The sequence below is a fragment of the Scyliorhinus canicula genome, chromosome 12, assembly GCF_902713615.1.
Source record: "Scyliorhinus canicula chromosome 12, sScyCan1.1, whole genome shotgun sequence".
NCBI classification, from domain to species: Eukaryota; Metazoa; Chordata; class Chondrichthyes; order Carcharhiniformes; family Scyliorhinidae; genus Scyliorhinus; species Scyliorhinus canicula.
In genome coordinates, this window is record NC_052157.1 from 97,124,065 (window position 1) to 97,145,837 (window position 21,773).

Genomic DNA, 21,773 nt, shown 5'->3' on the forward strand with positions numbered 1-21,773 from the left:
GAGTTTAATGTGGAGAAGTGTGAGGTGATTCACTTTGGAAAGAATAACAGAAATGTGGAATATTTGGCTAATGGTAAAATTCTTGGCAGTGTGGATGAGCAGAGGGATCTCGGTGACCATGTACATAGATCCCTGAAAGTTGCCACCCAGGTTGATAGGGTTGTGAAGAAGGCCTATGGTGTGTTGGCCTTTATTGGTAGAGGGATTGAGTTCCGGAGCCATGAGGTCATGTTGCAGTTGTACAAAACTCTAGTACGGCCGCATTTGGAGTATTGCGTACAGTTCTGGTCGCCTCATTATAGGAAGGACGTGGAAGCTTTGGAACGGGTGCAGAGGAGATTTACCAGGATGTTGCCTGGTATGGAGGGAAAATCTTATGAGGAAAGGCTGATGGACTTGAGGTTGTTTTCGTTAGAGAGAAGAAGGTTAAGAGGTGACTTAATAGAGGCATACAAAATGATCAGAGGGTTAGATAGGGTTGGACAGCGAGAGCCTTCTCCCGCGGATGGAGGTGGCTAGCACGAGGGGACATAGCCTTAAATTGAGGGGTAATAGATATAGGACAGAGGTCAGAGGTGGGTTTTTTACGCAAAGAGTGGTGAGGCCGTGGAATGCCCTACCTGCAACAGTAGTGAACTCGCCAACATTGAGGGCATTTAAAAATTTATTGGATAAGCATATGGATGATAAGGGCATAGTGTAGGTTAGATGGCCTTTAGATTTTTTTTCCATGTCGGTGCAACATCGAGGGCCGAAGGGCCTGTACTGCGCTGTATCGTTCTATGTTCTATGTACCCAGTGACACCAATCTACCAAATCCCACTGTAACCAGTGGCATCAATCCTCCAAATCTCATAGTTACCAGTGATACCAATCCACTGAATCTCACTATAACCAGTGACACCAATCCACCAAATCCCACTGTAACCAGTGACACCAATCCACTCAATCCCACTGTAACCAGTGACACCAATCCACCCAATCCCACTTTAACCAGTGACACCAATCCACCAAATCCCACAGTAACCAGTGACACCAATCCACCAAATTCCACTGTAACCAGTGACACCAATCCTCCAAATCCCACAGTAACCAGTGACACCAATCCACCAAATTCCACTGTAACCAGTGACACCAATCCTCCAAATCCCACAGTAACCAGTGACACAAATCCACCAAATCCCACTGTAACCAGTGACACCAATCCACCAAATCCCACTGTCGCCTGTGATTCAATCTGCAGGATCACCTCTGTGAAATCTCAGCTCCACATTCTCAAAAACCTCCTTTAATCTCTCTACCCTCCTCCCTAGGAATCTCTTTGTCCAGAGGTTTTCTGCGCTGTCCAAGGTACTGCACATGACTACGGGTCAAATCTTGCCAAATCAGGCGCCTGTGAAGTGCCCGAGAGAGCGTGTTTCTACAATAAAAGTGCAGAATAAATCCCAGCTGTTGGTGAGGAACTTTGCAGGTGTTGGTTGTCCCCTTGCACCTGGTGCCCTTGTTCTTCTCGGTAGTAGTGGTTAGTTGGTTTGGAGGTGCTGCCCATAAGGCCATATGAAACAGGAACAGCAGTAGGCCATCTGGCCTCTCGAGTCTGCTCCACCATTCAATAGGATCATGGCTGATCCAATATTCCTCACGCCCACTTTCCTGCCCTTTCCCCATAATCTTGGACCCCCTTGCTGATCAGGAACCCATCTCAGCCTTAAATATACACAAGGATTCTGCTCCCACAGCTCTCTGTGACAAGGAGAGTTCCAAAGACTCACAACCCTCTGAGAGAGAAAATTCCTCCTCATCTCTGTCTTAAATCGGTATCCCTTTATTCCGAGATGATGCCCTCTAATCCTGGACTCTCCCATGAGGGATAACATCCTCTCAGTATTTACCCTGTTAAGTCCCTTAAGAATCCTGTATGTTTCAATGAAATCCCCTCTCATTCTTCTAAATTCCAATGAGTCCCAACCTGTTTAACCTTTGCTGACAAGACAATCCCTCCATACCGGGGATCATCCCAGTGAACCGTCTCTGAACCGCCTCCGATGATATATCTTCCCTTCAATAAGGGGATCAAAACTGCTCACAGTACTCCAGATGTGGTCTCACTAGTACCTTGTACAGCTGCAGCAAGACTTCCCGACTCTTATACTCCAACCCCCTTGGAATCAGGGCCAACAATCCACCAAATCCCAGTAACCAGTGACACTAATCCAGTAAATCCACCGAGTCTCACTGTAACCAGTGACACCAATCCACCAAATCTCACTATAACCAGTGACACCAATCCACTGAATCTCACTATAACCAGTGGCACCAATCCACCATATCCCACTGTAACCAGTGGCATCAATCCTCCAAATCCCACAGTAACCAGTGATACCAATCCACCAAATCCCACTGTAACCAGTGACACCAATCCACTCAATCCCACTGTAACCAGTGACACCAATCCACCAAATCCCACTGTAACCAGTGACACCAATCCACTCAATCCCACTGTAACCAATGACACTAATCCACCAAATCCCACTGTAACCAGTGACACCAATCCACCAAATCCCACTGTCGCCTGTGATTCAATCTGCAGGATCACCTCTGTGAAATCTCAGCTCCACATTCTCAAAAACCTCCTTTAATCTCTCTACCCTCCTCCCTAGGAATCTCTTTGTCCAGAGGTTTTCTGCGCTGTCCAAGGTACTGCACATGACTACGGGTCAAATCTTGCCAAATCAGGCGCCTGTGAAGTGCCCGAGAGAGCGTGTTTCTACAATAAAAGTGCAGAATAAATCCCAGCTGTTGGTGAGGAACTTTGCAGGTGTTGGTTGTCCCCTTGCACCTGGTGCCCTTGTTCTTCTCGGTAGTAGTGGTTAGTTGGTTTGGAGGTGCTGCCCATAAGGCCATATGAAACAGGAACAACAGTAGGCCATCTGGCCTCTCGAGTCTGCTCCACCATTCAATAGGATCATGGCTGATCCAATATTCCTCACGCCCACTTTCCTGCCCTTTCCCCATAATTTTGGACCCCCTTGCTGATCAGGAACCCATCTCAGCCTTAAATATACACAAGGATTCTGCTCCCACAGCTCTCTGTGATAAGGAGAGTTCCAAAGACTCACAACCCTCTGAGAGAGAAAATTCCTCCTCATCTCTGTCTTAAATCGGTATCCCTTTATTCCGAGATGATGCCCTCTGATCCTGGACTCTCCCATGAGGGATAACATCCTCTCAGTATTTACCCTGTTAAGTCCCTTAAGAATCCTGTATGTTTCAATGAAATCCCCTCTCATTCTTCTAAATTCCAATGAGTCCCAACCTGTTTAACCTTTGCTGACAAGACAATCCCTCCATACCGGGGATCATCCCAGTGAACCGTCTCTGAACCGCCTCCGATGATATAATATCTTCCCTTCAATAAGGGGATCAAAACTGCTCACAGTACTCCAGATGTGGTCTCACTAGTACCTTGTACAGCTGCAGCAAGACTTCCCGACTCTTATACTCCAACCCCCTTGGAATCAGGGCCAACATTCCATTAACCTTCCTGATTACCTGCTGCACCTGTGCGCTAGCTTTCTGTGCTTTGTGCACAAGTTCCCCCAATTCCCATTGTGTTGCAGTTTTCTGCAGTTTTTCTCCATTGAAGTAATAGTTCTTTTGTTTTCTCTTCCACAATGAACAAATGCACATTTTTCCACATTATACTCCACTTGCAACTTTTTGCCCACTTACTTCACCGATCAATATTTCTTTGCAAACTGTCCGTATCCCTCTTGCAACTTGCCATTGCACCTATTTTTGTGTTGTCTGCAAACTTGGCTACAGTGCATTTGCTTCCTTCCTCCATGTCATTAATATATATTGTAAACAGTTGCGGTCCCAGCACTGGTCCCTTTAGAACCCCACGGATTACAGGTCAACATCCTAAAAAAGAACCCCTTATCCCCACTCGCTGTTTCTTGCCCATTAGACAATTCTCTATCCCCCAACACCCTCAGTTCTTATCTTAAGACTTAACTTTTTGTGAAGTACCTTGTCAAATGCCTTATGGAATTCCAAATACAAGACATCTATTGGTTCCCCTCTATCCAGTCTGCCAGAGACTTCCTCAAAAAACTCTAATAAATTAGTCAGACACGATTTCCCTTTCATGAAGCCAAGCTGACTATTTGATTCAACTGTGGTTTTCTAAATATGCTCCTCTTACTTCCTTAATAATTGATTCCAACATTTTTCCAAAAATAAATGCTAGGCTAATCAGCCGCTTTTTTGTCTCCCTCCCTTTTTGAATAGGGGTGTCACATTGGCAACTTTCCAATCCTCTGATACTTCTCCAGAATCCAAAGATTATTTTGAAAGTTACAACCAATGCATTTACTATCTCTGTAGCTAGTTCCTTTAGGATCTTAGGATGCAAGCCATCAGGACCAGGGGACTGAGCATAATTAGTTTGTCTAATACTACGGATGGTGATAGTATTTAATTCCTCCTCCATATTCTTTAGTATTAATGCGATGTTCGAAGTATCTTCCAGCGTAAAGACTGATGCAATATCTGTTTGCCTCCTCTACCATTTCCTTGTTCCCCATAACTATCGCTCCAGATTCATTTTCAAAGGGATGTTCTCTCTTCCTTTGTATATACCGAAAGAAGCTCTTATTGTCAGTTTATATATTCCTCGCTACTTTGGCTCAAAGTTTATTTTCTCTCTGTTTATTATCTTTTTAGTCCTCCTTTTCTGGATTCTAAATTTATCCCAGTTTTCGGGGTTTTCATTGACTTTTCCCTCCTTATATGCTTTTTCGTTCAACTTAATACTCTCCTTACCTTCCTTGGTTAGCCATGGTTGGTTTATCCCTCTCTTCGGATCATTCCTCCTCACTGGGATCTATTTTTGCTGAGAGTCATGAATTACCTCCTGAAATGTCTGCCACTGCTTGTTTATTGTCTTTTATAGAAACATAGGAAATAGGAAGAGGCCATTCGGCCCTTCGAGCCTGCTCAGCCATTCATTATGATCTTGGTTGATCATCCAACTCAATAGCTTAATCCCGCTTTCACCCATATCCTGTGATCCCTTCCGCCTAAGTGGAAATATACAATATATATTTAGCCTGAAAATATATTTTCAGAAATTTATTCCTGAAAATATACAATATATATTTAGCCTCAACTACTTCCTGTGGTAAATTCCACAGGCCGACCACTCTCTAGGTGAAAAAATTTCTTCTCATCTCAAGATTTTTTTAAAATTTAGAGTTCCCAATTATTTATTTGTTTATCTATTTTTCCCAATTAAGGGGCAATTTAGCGTGGCCAATCCACCTAACCAGCATATTTTGGATTGTGGGGGCGAAACCCACGCAGACACGGGGAGAATGTGCAAACTCCTCACAGACAGTGACGCAGAGCCGGGATTCGAAACCGGGTCCTCAGCGCCATAGTCCCAGTGCTAACCACTACAACACCGTGCTGCCCCTTCCCCTCATCTCTATACTAATTGGTCTACCCCATATCCTTAGGCTGTGACCCCTGGTTCTGGACACAGCCACCATCGGGAAGATTCTTCCTCCATCTACCCTGTCCAGTCCTGTTAGAATTTTGAAATTAAATGAAATGAAAATTGCTTATTGTCACAAGTAGGCTTCAAATGAAGTTACTGTGAAAAGCCACATTTCACAGTTCCAGGAGGCTGGTACGGGAATTTTCTGTGAGATTCTCCTTATTCTTCTGATCTCCAGCAAATATAATCCTAACCGATTCAATCTCTCCTCATACGTCAGTCCCGCCATCCCAGGAATCAGTCTGGTAAACCTTCGCTGCACTCCCTCTATAACTAAAACATCCTTCCTCAGATAAGGAGACCAAAACTGCACACAATATTCCAGGTGTGGTCTCACTAGGGCCCTGCATAATTGCAGCAAGACAACCCTGCTCTTGTACCCGAATCCTCTCGCAATGAAAGCCAGCATACCATTTGCCTTCTTTACTGCCTGCTGCACCTGCATGCTTACCGTCAGTGACAGGTGTACGAGGACATCCAGGTCTCGTTGCAAAGTCTCCTCTCCTAATTTAAAGCCATTCAGATAATAGTCTGCCTTCTTGTTTTTGCCACCAAAGTGGATAACCTCGCATTTCTCCAAATTATACTGCATCTGCCATTCATTTGCCCACTCACTCAACTTGTCCAAATCACACTGAAGGATCTCTGCATCCTCCTCACAGCTCATCCTCCCACCTAACTTTCTGTCATCTGCAAATTAGGAGATATTTTGTGCTAATACATAGATACGTAGATACATAGAAGATAGGAGATACATAGAAGAAGGGCCTTTTGGCCCTTCAAGCCTGCTCTGCCATTCATCACGATCGTGGCTGATCATCCATGGTTCACCCTGAATCCTCAGACTGTGACCCCTGGTTCTGGACACATCCACATTGGGAACATCTTCCCTGCATCCACCCTGTCTAGTCCCATTACAATTTTATAAGTCTCTCTGAGATCTCCCCTCATTCTTCTGAACTCCAGCAAGCACATTCCTAACCGAGTCAATCTCTCCTCATATGACAGTCCCGTCACCCAGTCCACTGTAGCTGACTATCCTCATTTCATTATAATTCACTTTATTTATGTTAAACACAATTGTTTTCAACTGAAGTTTCTCACTCTCAAACTGAATATTAAATTCCATCATTTATGATCAGTACTTTCTCGGGGATCTTTTCCTCTGAGGTAATGTATTATACCTGCTACATTACCCAGATCCAAGACAGCCTGTTCTCCGGTTGCTCCATGACATATTGCTCCAGAAAACTATCCCTTATCTATGAATTTGTTATCCTAGCTATCCTTTCCAACTTTTTAAAAATAAAGTTATCGAGTACCCAATAATTTTTTCCAATTAAGGAGCAAATATTATAATTTATTTAGTGGAATAATTAATATAATTATTATTTAGCGAGGCCAATCCACCTAACCTGCACATCCTTGGTTGTGGAGGTGAGACCCAAGCAGATATGGGGAGAACGTACAAACTCCACACAGACAGTGACCCAGGGCCGGGATTGATTCCGGGTCCTCGACACTGTGTGGCAGCATTGCTAATACATAGATACATAGAACTAACAGTGCAGAAGGAGGCCATTCTGCCCATCGAGTCTGCACCGGCCCATTTAAGCCCTCACTTCCACCCTATCACCGTCACCCAATAACCCCTCCTAATCATTTTTGGTCACTAAGGGCAATTTATCACGGCCAATCCACCTAACCTGCACATCTTTGGACTGTGGGAGGAAACCGGAGGAAACCCACGCATACACGGGGAGAAGGTACAGACTCCGCGCCCAATGGGGAATAGATCCTGGGACCCTGGCGCTGTGAAGCCACAGTGCAATCCACTTGTGCTATCATGCTGCCCCCCCACCCCGTGCCACCTTACACTTTCCAACTTGATCAACTCAAGCAACATGAAGATTAAAGTCACCCATAATTATTTCTCTTTTTTTTTACATTCTCCTATTATTTGTTGATTTATACTAATTCCTGCAGTGAGTCTGCTGTTTATCATAGAATTTACAGTGCAGAAGGAGGCCATTCAGCCCATCGAGTCTGCCCCGGTACTTGGAAAGAGCACCCTACCCAAGGTTAACACCTCCACCCTATCCCCATAACCCAGTAACCCCACCCAACAGTAAGGGCAATTTTGGACACTAAGGGCAATTTATCCTGGCCAATCCACCTAACCTGCACATCTTTGGACTGTGGGAGGAAACCGGAGCACCCGGAGGAAACCCGCGCACACACGGGGAGGATGTGCAGACTCCGCACAGACAGTGACCCAAGCCGGGAATCGAACCTGGGACCCTGGAGCTGTGAAGCGATTGTGCTATCCACAATGCTACCGTGCTGCCCATTGGGGGCCTATGCATTACTCCTACCAATGTCTTCTTTCCCTTGCTGTTTTTTTACCTCCACCCAAATGGTCTCTACATAATCCAAGTCTAGATAGTCTCTTACAATTGTCCTCACTTCATCTCTTATTAACAATGCTACCCAACCACCTTTTCCTTTCCTCCAATCCTTCCAAAAAGTCAAATATCCCAGAATATTTAGTTCCCAGTTTTGATCTTTCGTGGATTTCATAGAATTTACAGTGCAGAAGGAGCCCATTCGGCCCATCACGTCTGCACCAGCCCTTGAAAGAGCACCCTACCCAAGCCAGCACCCGTACCCTGTAACCCAATAACCCCACCCAACCCTTTTGGACACTAAGGGCAATTTAGCAAGGCCAATCCACCTAACCTACACATCTTTGGACTGTGGGAGGAAACCGGAGCACCCGGAGGAACCCACAGGGAGAACATGCAGACTCTGCACAGACAATGACCCAAGCCGGGAATTGAACCTGGGACCCTGGAGCTGTGAAGCAACTGTGCCTCTTGTAACCGTGCTTCCCTAATGGCTATGAGATCATACCCATTTACTTTGCTCTGCACCGTCAGTTTTACTAACTTATTCTGAATGCTTTGTGCATTAAGATACAAAGCGGCACAGTGGTTAGCACAGCTGCCTCAGGGCGCTGAGGACCCGGTTTTGATCCCAGCCCCGGGTTACTGTCTGTGTAGAGTTTGCACATTCCCCCATGTTTGCGTGGGTCTCACCCCCACAGCCCAAAGATGTGCAGGATAGGTAGATTGACCACGCTAAATTGCCTCTTAATTGGAAAAAATAATTGGGCACTCTAGAATTTATTTAAAAAAAGATACAGAGCCTTTAGGCTGGCCTTTTTGGCATTTGTAATGATCCTGCTGAAGGAGCGGGCTGCCACAGTGCATCTTGTAAGTTGCCTGGATACCGGTGGAAAAATGGATGCTTAAGAAGCTAATCGAGCCTGGGCTGCTTTGTGCTGGATGCTGTTGAGATTCTTGAGCATTGTCGGATCCACACTCATCCAGGCAAGCGGGGAGTTGTCCCATCACACTCCTGACTTGTGCCTTGGAGATGGTGGATGGGCTTTGGTGGTGGTGATTGTGGGGGGAGGGGGGTGAGGGTGGATGTCAGGAGGTGAGTTACTGGCTTGGTCTCTACTTGATGCTCTGTGGTTCATGTGGCGACTAGGGGCTTTTCACAGTAAATTCATTGAAGCCTACTCGTGACAATAAGCGATTTTCATTTCATTTTCTTCATTTTCATCATAGAATCCCTACAGTGCAGAAGGAGGCCATTCAGTCCATCAAGTCTGCACCAACCCTCTATAAGGTCTCCCAACCTAGGCATAATCCCCCATCCTATTCCTGCAACCCTATCCTAAGGGACAATTTATCATGGCCAATCCACCTAATCTACTCATCTTTGGACTGCGGGAGGTAACCGGAGCACCCAGAGCAAATCCACGCACACACGGGGAGAATGTGCAGACTCCACGCAATCACCTGAGATCGGAATCGAACCGGGGTCCCTGGCGCTGTGAAGCAGCTGTGATTAACCACTGTGCCACTTGTCAGCCCAAGCCCGGCGGTTGTGGGGGTCTTTCTGGAAGCGCGCTACGTTACCCAGGGAACTGTAAACGAGAGACTGGATAGACTGGGGCTGTTTTCCTTTCAGCAGAGGAGACTGGGGAGGGAGACGGACATGATTGTGATGTAGAAAATTCTGAGAGGCATAGATAGACAGGAAGAAACTTTAGCCCCTTGGTGGAGGGGACAATGGCCAGGGGACATAGATTTAAGGTAAAGGGCTCGAGGTTTAGAGTGGATGTGAGGAATGGCTTTTTCACCCAGGGGGTGGTGGGAGTGTGGAACTCACTGCCTGAAAGGGTGGTGGAGGCCACTCACAATGTCAAGGCTTTGAACCAAGTGCTGGAGAATGCATTTACAATAGTTAGGTGGTTGTTTTTGACCAATGCAGACATGGGGCTGGATTCTCCGTCAGTGGGATGCTCTGTTTTGCTGGCAGCGCAGGGGTTTACCGACGGCGTGGGGCTGCCCCACAATAGGAAAGCACATTGACCAGCTGGCGAAATGGAGAATCCCGCCGGCGGGATGAAACAGAAATGTGGCACGGCAGGGCAGAGAATCCAGCCCATGATGGCCCGAAGGGCCTTTTCTGTGGTTTAAACGGTTAACATTTAACTCTCCTGTTACAAGTGGCCTTAGAACATAGAACAGTACAGCACAGAACAGGCCCTTCGGCCCTCGATGTTGTGCCGAGCAATGATCACCCTACTCAAACCCACGTATCCACCCTATACCCATAACCCAACAACCCCCCCTTAACCTTACATTTTAGGACACTACGGGCAATTTAGCATGGCCAATCCACCTAACCCGCACATCTTTGGACTGTGGGAGGAAACCGGAGCACCCGGAGGAAACCCACGCACACACGGGGAGGACGTGCAGACTCCACACAGACAGTGACCCAGCCGGGAATCGAACCTGGGACCCTGGAGCTGTGAAGCATTTATGCTAACCACCATGCTACCGTACTGTCTACTAAGCTGGAACTGGTACGGGGCAATAAATGCTGCTGCTCCCCATGAGATCCCAAGAATGAGGAAAGATACCATTGCAGGTGTGGTGAATGAGATTCACACGGTATTATAGTTACCAATGTCACACTGTTCCAAGTATATACATGTATCAATATTGTAAGTGCAGTTGCACTACCTGACCACCAGGGGGAGTAGCTCTGGGAGTACTCGAGATTTTGTACTGGGCTCCCCCCTTGGCTCCGCCCAGAACTCCTCCCCCTGGAGCTGCTGTATAAAGATCCGTGCCACAGAGTCAGCCAGCCAGTTCACCGAAAGTGCAACGGCTAACAGGCAGGCTCTGTTGTAAGTATATTAAAACCGCTATTCTAATCCTACAAGCACGTGTCCGTAGAATTGATGGTTCCATCAATTTAATATACTTACGAAACAGTCGAAGTAAATCATGGAAGCAGCCCTCAAGCCCGGACGCCTAGAACTCGACCCGCAGGATGCAGAGGCTAAGGAAATTTTTTCCCACTGGCTGAGATGCTTTAAGGCCTACCTGGCAGAAGCCAGCACCGCTGGAACAATGGAGGAACAAAAACTCAGCCTACTGCACGTGAGGGTAAGCCACAGAATCTCCACACAGCGAAATCCGGCCGGTTCTTACACCGCAGCGCTGGCGATATTGGACAAAATGTACGTTAGGCCTATTAACGAGGTTTATGCACGACACGTGTTTACGACTCGCCGTCAGCAGCCTACAGAAACGCTAGCCGAATTTGTATGGGAACTGAACAATCTTTCTAATGACTGTAATTATCAAGCCGTTACTGCGGCTGAACATAGGGAGCTTGCTGTGCGGGACGTTTTTGTAGCGGGCCTTAGATCGAACTATGTGCGCCAAAGACTGCTAGAAAAGGGGGCCCAGGACTTAGATACTACTGTGGAGGCTGCTACAACTATGGAAGTCTCCTTCCGCAGCCTCACGTCGTTTCCCGCGGACCCCGCAACCTCATCGTGGCCCCCGACCAACAATCCCCCCAGGCCTGTGCCGCACGGCCCCCCCCCAGCTACCGCGCTGCCAAAGCCAGTTACTCTGCTGCCCCAGCCAGCTACTCAGCTGCTCCAGCCAGCTACTCAGCTGCCCCAGCCTGCCATTTCTGTGGCCAGAGCCAGCACCCGCAGCAGCACTGCCCAGCCCGATCCGCGACCTGCAGCAGCTGCGGGAAGAAAGGCCACTATGCCAGAGTGTGCCTCGCGAAAAGGGCCCCAGTTTCTAACTCCCCAGTAGAGAGAACAAATCGCTCCCAACACAAGCGGGCCCGTGGGGCCCGAAACGCTGCGGCCTACGCCCCGAATGCGCCCCCTCCCGCCACGTGCGATCCATGGGGGCCGCCATCTTGGCAAACCCCCACCATGCGGCAGGCCACGTGCGACTCATGGGGGCCGCCATCTTGGACACCATCTTCCTTGCCGCTCACCACGTGCGATCCACGAGCCCCATCTGCATCTCCAGGCACAGATAGCTCCTCTGAAGACTATGACTTCCCCGGGCACTCATCACACGGCCCACAACTCAGCGCAGCGATCCGGCATCAAGCTCGCCAGAACGTACCGGCATCTACTCGACCGGACGCCCACTCGGAAGACTACGACTTTCCCGGGCACTCATCACGCGGCCCGCTACTCAACGCGGTCACCCTAGTTCAATCCCGCCCCAAGCACCTACGAAGTTCGATGGCGGAGGTCCAGATCGACGGGTACAGCACGCCATGCCTCTTTGACTCCGGGAGCACCGAGAGCTTCATACACCCAGAGCTGGTAAGATGCTGTTCGCTTCCTATTTTTCCTGTGAGCCAAACTATCGCCCTCGCTTCGGGCTCCCACTCAGTCCAAATCCAAGGACGCACTGTCGCTACGCTCACTTTACGTCCTGCCTGATCTCTGCGCCCCACTCTTATTAGGCCTGGATTTCCAGTGCAACCTCAAGAGCCTCACCCTCAGCTTCGGCGGGCCCCTGCCCCCACTCACTATCTGCAGCCTAGCCACGCTGCGCATCTCCCCCCCCCCCCTCCTCTCTTCGCCAATCTCACTCGATTGCAAACCAGTAGCTACTCGCAGCAGGCGATACAGCCTGCAGGATAGGGTATTTATCAGAACAGAAGTCCGACGGCTGCTCAGTGAGGGGATCATAGAGGCCAGTAATAGTCCCTGGAGAGCTCAGGTGGTGGTCGTCAAGACCGGGGGAAAATTTTGCATGGTCGTCGACTATAGCCAGACCATAAATCGCTTTACGCTCCCAGACGCGTATCCCCTCCCCAGAATTGCAGACATGGTTAACCAGATCGCCCAATATCGGCTATTTTCCACGGTGGATCTGAAGTCTGCATACCACCAGCTCCCAATCCGCCCGGAGGACCGCCACTACACGGCGTTCGAGGCCGATGGCCGCCTCTTCCATTTCCTCCGGGTCCCCTTCGGCGTCACTAATGGGGTTTCGGTGTTCCAACGAGCAATGGACCGAATGGTAGACCAGTACGGGCTGCGGGCCACGTTTCCGTATCTGGACAATGTTACCATCTGCGGCTATGACCAGCAGGACCACGACGCCAACCTCCACCGTTTTCTCCAGACGGCACAGAAATTAAACCTCACTTATAACAAGGAGAAATGCGTTTTCTGCACAAACGGACTGGCCATCCTTGGCTACGTCGTGGAGAACGGAGTCCTGGGCCCAGACCCGGACCTCTTAGAACTCCCCCTCCCTCATTGCCCCAAGGCCCTCAAATGGTGCTTGGGGTTCTTTTCATACTACGCCCAGTGGGTCCCTCAATATGCGGACAAAGCCTGCCCACTCTTTAAGGCCACACAATTTCCCCTGTCTGCTGAGGCGTGCCAGGCCTTCAGCTGCATCAAGGAGGGCATTGCCAAAGCAGCCATGCTGGAGGTGGATGAATCCACTCCCTTTCAGGTTGAGAGCGACGCCTCAGAGGTAGCTCTAGCAGCCACTTTAAATCAGGCAGGGAGGCCCGTTGTATTTTTCTCCCGTACCCTATCCGCTTCAGAACTCCGACACTCCTCTGTCGAGAAGGAAGCACAAGCCATCGTGGAGGCTGTTCGTCACTGGAGGCATTACCTCGCAGGTAGGAGGTTCACCCTCATCACCGACCAACTTTATGTTTGACAACTCGCAAAGGGGCAAAATAAAAAATGATAAAATCCTTTGGTGGAGGATCGAACTCTCCACCTATAGTTACGATATTAAATATCGACCGGGGAAGCTCAACGAGCCCTCGGATGCCCTATCCCGCGGGACATGCGCCAGCGCGCAGATCAGCCGTCTGAAAGCCATCCACGTTGACCTCAGCCATCCAGGGGTCACCCGGCTCGCCCACTACATCAGAGCCCGAAACCTGCCTTTCTCCAACGAGGAGGTAAAAGTGGTCCCCAGGGACTGCCCGATCTGTGCAGAGTGCAAACCGCACTTCTATAGACCAGACAGGGCCCACCTGGTCAAGGCTTCTAGGCCCTTTGAACGCCTTGCGATCGATTTCAAAAGGCCACTCCCCTCCACTAACAAGAACATTTATTTCCTCAACATCATCGATGAGTTCTCCCGATTCCCTTTTGCCATTCCGTGCCCCGACATGACCTCCCACACAGTCATTAGGGCCCTGCATAGTGTCTTCACCCTGTTCGGTTTCCCCAGCTACGTGCACAGCGACCGGGATTCGTCCTTTATGAGCGACGAGCTGCGTTGGTACCTGCTCGACAAGGGCATCGCCTCGAGCAGGATTACCAGCTACAACCCCAGGGGGAACGGGCAGGTGGAGAGGGAGAACGTGACGGTCTGGAAGACCGTCCTACTGACCCTCCGGTCTAGAAAACTCCAAGTCTCCCAATGGCAAGAAGTCCTCCCAGACGCGCTCCACGCAATTAGATCACTCCTCTGTACAGCGACAAATCAAACCCCTCACGAGCGGCTATTTCATTTTTTCTAGGGGCACTACCACAGGGGTCTCACTTCCGGTGTGGCTGAGGACACCAGGCCCGGTCCTCCTGAGGAAGCACGTCAGGGGTCACAAAACTGACCCCCTTGTTGAAAAGGTGCGCCTCCTCCATTCCAACCCCCAGTACGTATTCGTGGAGTTCCCGGATGGTCGCCAGGACACAGTATCCCTTCGGGACCTGGCACCCGCTGGATCCAGCCCCCCCCCCCCCCCTACCCCCACTGAGGAACCCCTTACCCTGTTCCCTATGCTGCCGCCCCCTCGCGCCCCCGATTCCGCAAGCTCACCCCCACCGGTTCCACGCGCCAGCACCAGCCCGCCCCCAGCGCCCCCAGTCTCCGGTCGAGCCAGAGGTGTATGAAGTTTGGATGAGACCCGCCCCGGAGTCTGCCATCGTACCCCAGCTCTCAACACCCACCCAGCCACCGCAAGAGGCTGCAACCCCGGTGCTCCGCAGATCAAAACGAACAATTTGTCCACCTGACAGACTAACTCTGTGAGCCACCAGTCCGCCGGACTCGATTTTTTTCACAGGTGGTGAATGTGGTGAATGAGATTCACACGGTCTTATAGTTACCAATGTCACACTATTCCAAGTATATACATGTATCAATATTGTAAGTGAAGTTGCACTACCTGACCACCAGGGGGAGTAGCTCTGGGAGTACTCGAGGGTTTGTACTGGGCACCCCCCTTGGCTCCGCCCAGAACTCCTCCCCCTGGAGCTGCTGTATAAAGATCCGTGTCACAGAGTCAGCCAGCCAGTTCACCGAAAGTTCAACGGCTAACAGGCTGGCTCTGTTGTAAGTATATTAAAACCGCTATTCTAATCCTACAAGCACGTGTCCGTAGAATTGATGGTTCCATCAGCAGGAAGACCACATATAGAGGTTACAACAGGCAGAGAGAACCATAGGCTGATATTGTACCGTGGGCGGCCGAGAACAGCACTCACCCGATCTGTTGGCATTATCCTTGCAGCAAAGACTAAGGTTTCAATTTACAACAACAATTACTTCAAATTGGCACTTGAGAAATATCTAATGGTTGGCTGCCAAGGTTGGTGGAAGATATCTGTCTGAGTGACCAAGTCTGGGCCAACAAATGTGGTTTTGAACTACTGCCGATTCATTTACGAGATGTAGGATGTCGCTGACCAGGCCCCGCATTTATCACCCATAGTCGGACTGCCCCTAGAGGGGTGGGGCAATGAATGCTAGCCTAGCCAGCAAACATCCTCTGGGCGAATGATAAACAAATCGATCTGGGTCTGAGAAAAGGACTGGAAGAGCCCATTTCAGGCCTGTTCCTTTGCTCCATAAGATTCCGGCTGATCTCAACTCCACTTTTCTGTCCCACCCACCCCCCTCTCAACTCCCGGCCCCATGCCAATCAAAGTTCTAACTCGGCCTTTAGTATATTCGAAAATCTAGAGTGAAACTCTCTTCAAGCGCCATCCCCTTTCAGGGAAGGGAGGTCTGCCAACCTTTCCCCAGCCTCGGCCTACAGGTGACAGCCAGCCACCACAGCAAAGGGAGTGACTCTTAACAGAACCTCCCTCTAAAATGGCATGTTTGCCGACATGTTGAGGAAAAACATTCCCCAGCAGGCCTTCGCTCAGACGTTGTTGGAGCTTGGCCCACCAGTCTTGATGGCACAACAGGCGTCAGGCGATAAGAGTCACTGGTCATTGCGAGCAATTGGGGCTGGCAGAGTCGTCCCCCCCCCCACCCATCATCTCCCCGAATTGCAGGCAGGTTGGTTAGTAACCGGCTGAGACAGGCCACACATCCAAACGCTGGGAGGGGTGGGTGGGTGGCACATTTCCAGAAGCCTTCCTCTCATTCCTGAATCCTGACTGAATTCCGGAATGCTGGGAAATTTGGAAATTTGCCTGCGTACACGTCGGAATGAAAGGCAATGAAGCCTGCCCCTGTGATGTTGCAGCACGAAGGGGAATGATACTAAACTGCGACTGTCATTAGTCCCTCTTCCCGCTGCCTTCCCATCCCCATCCCCTTTCTTGTCACCCCATCTCCACCCTGCCCACCCCATGCCCGACCTGCCCCCACCACGATCAACTGCAGCTCAGAGATGGAAACAGTATTTTGAAGGCTGCTGAATTCAAACAAAGCCCGGGGTGATTGTGAAGAGATGTGACAAGGGACCACAGCATGGGGCAATGAGAGGCCAGCATAAACAATTGGGACTGTGAGTCTAACAGACAATAGCCACACAACAAGCTGTGTCTCCGCCCGGGGGGGAGGGGGGTCCGAGGCAAGGGTAACTCCTCATTTATCGACACGCACAATTGCCCCAACACCTGTGTACAAGCTCGGACACATCCCCTCCCACTCCCCCATGGCCAAGATCCATCCATCACCCACCCACTGCCCCACCCCTGGCATACAACTGGAGCAATCCTGTCACCTCCAGTTCCATTTGTCCCAGAAACAATCCAAACAAATACACATGAAAAAATGCCCCAAGACTTGCAAGACAGAAATGCCCCAAGGAGATGTACTACACCATGGGCTTGGGTTAATGGCGGGATTGGTGGGTTAGCATGAAGGGGAGGGCAAGGAGGTGGGTGCCGGTGGGCCACAGGCCGCAGGATTCTGGTCATTTACAACTTGAGAGGGTATTAAAGTGGTCAGAACCAAAAACACACCCCAATCAAAAGAAGGGTGTGGAAGGAGAGCAAGAGAGGGATGAGGGAGAGCGAGGAATAGAGAGAGGGATGAGTGAGAGCGAAGAATAGAGAGAGGGATGAGGGAGTGCGAGGAATAGAGAGAGGGATGAGGGAGAGCGAGGAATAGAGAGAGGGATGAGTGAGAGCGAGCAATAGAGAGAGGGATGAGTGAGAGCGAGGAATAGAGAGAGGGAGAGCGAGAAATAGAGAGAGGGATGAGGGAGAGCGAGGAATAGAGAGAGGGATGAGTGAGAGCGAGGAACAGAGAGAGGGAGAGCGAGGAATAGAGAGAGGGATGAGGGAGAGCGAGGAATAGAGAGGGAGAGCGAGGAATAGAGAGAGGGACGAGGGAGAGCGAGGAATAGAGAGAGGGATGAGGGAGAGCGAGGAATAGAGAGAGGGATGAGGGAGAGTGAGGAATAGAGAGACGGATGAGACGAGCGAGGAATAGAGAGAGGGATGAGGGAGAGCGAGGAATAGAGGGATGAGGGGATCAGATAAAGAGGGACAGAAAGAGGGATGAGGGAGAGAGCGAGAGAGGGACAGACAGAGGGATGAAGGGATCAGGGGGAGAAAGACTGAAAGAGAGAGAGAGAGAGAGAAACAGAGAGATGAGGGAATCAGGAGAGAATCAGAGAGAGAATAGGGGATCAGATAGAGAGAGAGGGACAGAGAGAGGGATTTAGGCATCAGATAAAGGGAAAGGGATCAGGGAGAATGATGAGGGGATAAGGGAGAGAGAGCGGGACAGAGAGAGGATGAGGGGATCAGTGACAGAAAGATAGAGACGAATGAGGGAATGAGGGAGAGAGAGGGATGACAGGTTCAGGGAGAGGATCAGAGAGAGGCATGGGGGGATGAGGGAGAGAGAGGATGAGAGAGAGGGATAGAGAGAGGGATAAGATGAGGGACAGAGAGGAGCATAGAGAGTGATGAGGAGATGAGGGAGAGGGATAGATAGAGGGAAGAGGGGATTAGGGAGAGAGGGAGAGAAAGGGATGAGGGTATTAGAGAGGGAGAGGGACAGGGAGGGATGAGAGAATGAGGGACAGAGAGAGGGATGAGGGACAGAGAGAGAGCGGGATGAGTGTATGGGGGAGAGAGGGATGAGGGAGAGAGAGGGATAAGGGGATGAGGAAGAGAGAGGGACAGAGATGAGAGAGGGGAACAAAGAAAGGGATGAGGGGATGGGGAAAGAGAGGGATGAGGGGGATGAGGGAGAGGGGACAGAGGGATTGGGGATGAGGGAGAGAGGAATGAGGGGGTGAGAGGGACAGAGCGAGGGATGAGCAGATGAGGCAGAGGGACAGAGAGAAGGTCCAGGGGGTGAGGGCGAAAGAAGGATAGAGGGATGTGGGAGACAAGAGGGATATGGGGACGAGGGAGAGAGAGAGGGATAGAAGGAGGGATGAGGGAGTAAGGGAGAGAGGAACAGAGAGAGGGACGAGAGGATGAGGGACAGAGGGAGGGATGACGGGATTACAGACGGGAAGGGAAAGAGGATAAAGGTTAGGGTGAAGTGGTTGCCGCCAGGCACAGGACTCAGACAAAGAATCGCTTGCGGAAAAAAGGCACTGGTAAAATCCACGGGAGGTTTTTTTGGCGGCAGTGGGGGGTGGAGGGTGGGGGAGCAGAGATAGGCAGGCAAAATCCAGGGGTGGATAGCAATAAAGGAACCATAGAGTGACAGGCAAGCCCGTTCGAGTGTGCTAAACAATGTGACAGAAAGAAAAAGTGGTCAACATTAGGAGACAAAAAAAACAAACGAGAGAGAGAGGGGGAGAGAAAGAGGCTGGATACAAAGGCCCAGCGACTCCTCAACTAGTGACAAGATAAGACTCTGGCTCTGCTAACTGCTCTCCGGGATATCACACAGTTCGACAAATTCGCTGGATAAATCCCGCAGCAGGAAGGCAAGCCCCCCGACAAGTCTCTGGCTTTTATTCCAACTAATAAGCATAAATTATTTACCTATTGAGAAACAATCACTTTGCTTATCTCCACAATATTCTCCACATTCTCTCTCTCTCTCTCTCTCTCTCTCCACAGCCTCTCCCTGCTAACAGCAGCCCCCAGTAATCCCCGACGCCTTTTTCACTATCGACCGGTTTCCCTGCCTTGGCCGCTCGATCCACACAGTGACATTCAGATCAATACTGCATGAATAAAAAGAAGCCTTTTCCTCTCTCTCTCCCGGCTTCTCCCTCTCTCTCCCTCTCTCTCATTCTCGTCAGCTTACCGTCAGACGTTCGCAGTCCCAGGGTCGATTTCAGCTTCCATACGTTGTCAGATGTACAGCGCTGAAATATGAAGGGAACGGATAATGGAACAAACATAGCAAGGCTGGGAGGCAGCTTTCGGAACTGGCATTCCAGGGACCCAAGTTGGTGTGTGTGTGTGTGTGTGTATGTGTGTGTGTGTCTCTCTATCTGTGTCTCCAAAGAGAGTAAAGTATTGGTGCTGAAGATTTTGACAGTGACAGTAATTTGTGCACAGGCTATGTATCTATGTATTAAAATACACACATGCACACATACACACACACACATGCACACACACACCCCCACACAGAGGCACACAGTAGTACCCCCTTTGTCTGTTTGAGTTAGCAGTTCATAGCCCAATGTAAATGCATCTGGGCTTCACCATTACTTGGGAACAATAGACTCCCCCACTCCCCCCCCCCCCCCCCCCATTCAACCTAATCTTCCTGTATTGTCTGCTACTATCATTCTCTCTCTCTCTTTCATACTCTTCCCCAGTTTGACAGCTGACGGCCAATTTCCAGGGAACGATCTGGCCGTCCCCTCTCGCTCCCCCTTCAGAGGAGCCACCATCACCAACTCTCCCTCCTTCCCCCCCGCCCCCCCCCCTCTCTCCCACCAGCACACACCCCCGTCCCCCCGTCCCCAGCCCTGTGCACATAAAAGCAATTATTCTAAAGGTACAATGTTCTACCCTCATAACACAGCAAAATCACACCTCCCCCTTCCTCCATTCCTCCCCACACTGCCGCAGCCCATAGCAACGAGCTCTGCCTCGAGACATAGCACACACTCTCTCACACACAAACACACACACACACATGCACACTCACATTCATGCATATACTCACCACACATACGCACTCACTAACACACACACTCACCACACATACACAAACTCACACGCACTTACATTCACGCATATAAGCACACATGCACTCACTAGCATACATCCACTCACACATACACACTCCCACACTCCCATACACTCACACTCCCATACACACCCACTCACACACACTACACTAACACACACACTCACAATTACATACACAGATCACACTCACCCACACGCACTCACACACACACTTACATACTCACACTCGCCACATGCACGCTCACACACGCAGACAAACAGTTACATACACACAGACATGCTTAAAACCACACAGACACACTTACAGACACAGACACTCATTCACACATACACACACGACGCATCTTTGAAACCGGGTGTGATGCCACAAAAGACCCCAAAACCGGTTACAGAAGATGCTGGGCATTCGCCAGAGAGGGATCTGCTGAGGGTCTCTAACGCATTAGCGATTCGAGACAAATCAGCAGATCCAGGAGAGCCCAGAATTGAGGGATTTAGTTTTGAACCCCTCAGTACATGCTGTCCCTGGTTCGTCCAACGAATGCACAGTGCAACGTGGGGAGGAGAAAATAGGAGCAAGATCTTTAGAGGGACAGGCAGTATTGAGGAAGTAGTCGGGCTGCAGAAGGACTTGGACAGGTTAGGAGAATGGGCAAAGACGTGGGGCTGGATCCTGCGTATGCGGACTCAGTCCTCAGCCGCCCAGGTGGGGGGGCGGGATGATCGAGCACGTGGGGAGGGCCTCATGGGTTGCCAGGGAAACGATTGGACGGCTCGGCTCCGCGGGTGCACGCCATCTCGGGGGGCCTACATTATCGATATCGGTCCACAGTCCAAGTCCGCCATCGCACACGGCGCGAGCGCTGCAGGCCATACACGGACCCCCGACCAGAAGTACGGGGCCCCGTATCTGCAGCTTGAGCTTCGAGAACCAATCCGGGGCCCTGCCAGCCGTTTCAAGGTAGGAGAATAGCTGTAGATTTATGTGAAGAAAGTCAAGAGTGAAACGCCACATGGCACATACTGGTCACAGACAACAGAGTGTCCACAGGGGAGGGAGTTACCACAGGGGACAGAGTGACCACAGGGACAGTGACCACAGGGACAGTGACCACAGGGACAGAGTGACCACAGGGACAGAGTGACCACAGGGATAGTGTGATCACAGGGACAGAGTGACCACAGGGACAGAGTGACCACAGGGCCAGTGACCACAGGGACAGTGATCACAGGGACAGAGTGACCACAGGGACAGAGTGACCACAGGGCCAGTGACCACAGGGACAATGAACACAGGGACAGTGACCACAGGGACAGTGACCACATGGACAGAGTGACCACAGGGACAGTGACCACAGGGACAGAGTGACCACAGGGACAGAGTGACAACAGGGACAGAGTAACCACAGGGACAGTGACCACAGGGACAGTGACAACAGGGACAGAGTGACCACA

General features: G+C 50.3%; 1 protein-coding gene across 1 annotated transcript in view; it reads right to left on the reverse strand.

The window, feature by feature from the left end:
• Nucleotides 1-19,777, reverse strand: part of LOC119974303 (POU domain, class 2, transcription factor 2-like) — a 430,216-nt gene extending 410,439 nt beyond the window's left edge. The window contains exon 1 of the mRNA XM_038813076.1: nucleotides 19,417-19,777. The gene's annotated coding sequence lies outside the window, so the exon portion shown is untranslated. The remainder of the gene's footprint in view (nucleotides 1-19,416) is intronic.
• Between the last annotated feature and the right edge of the window lie 1,996 nt (nucleotides 19,778-21,773).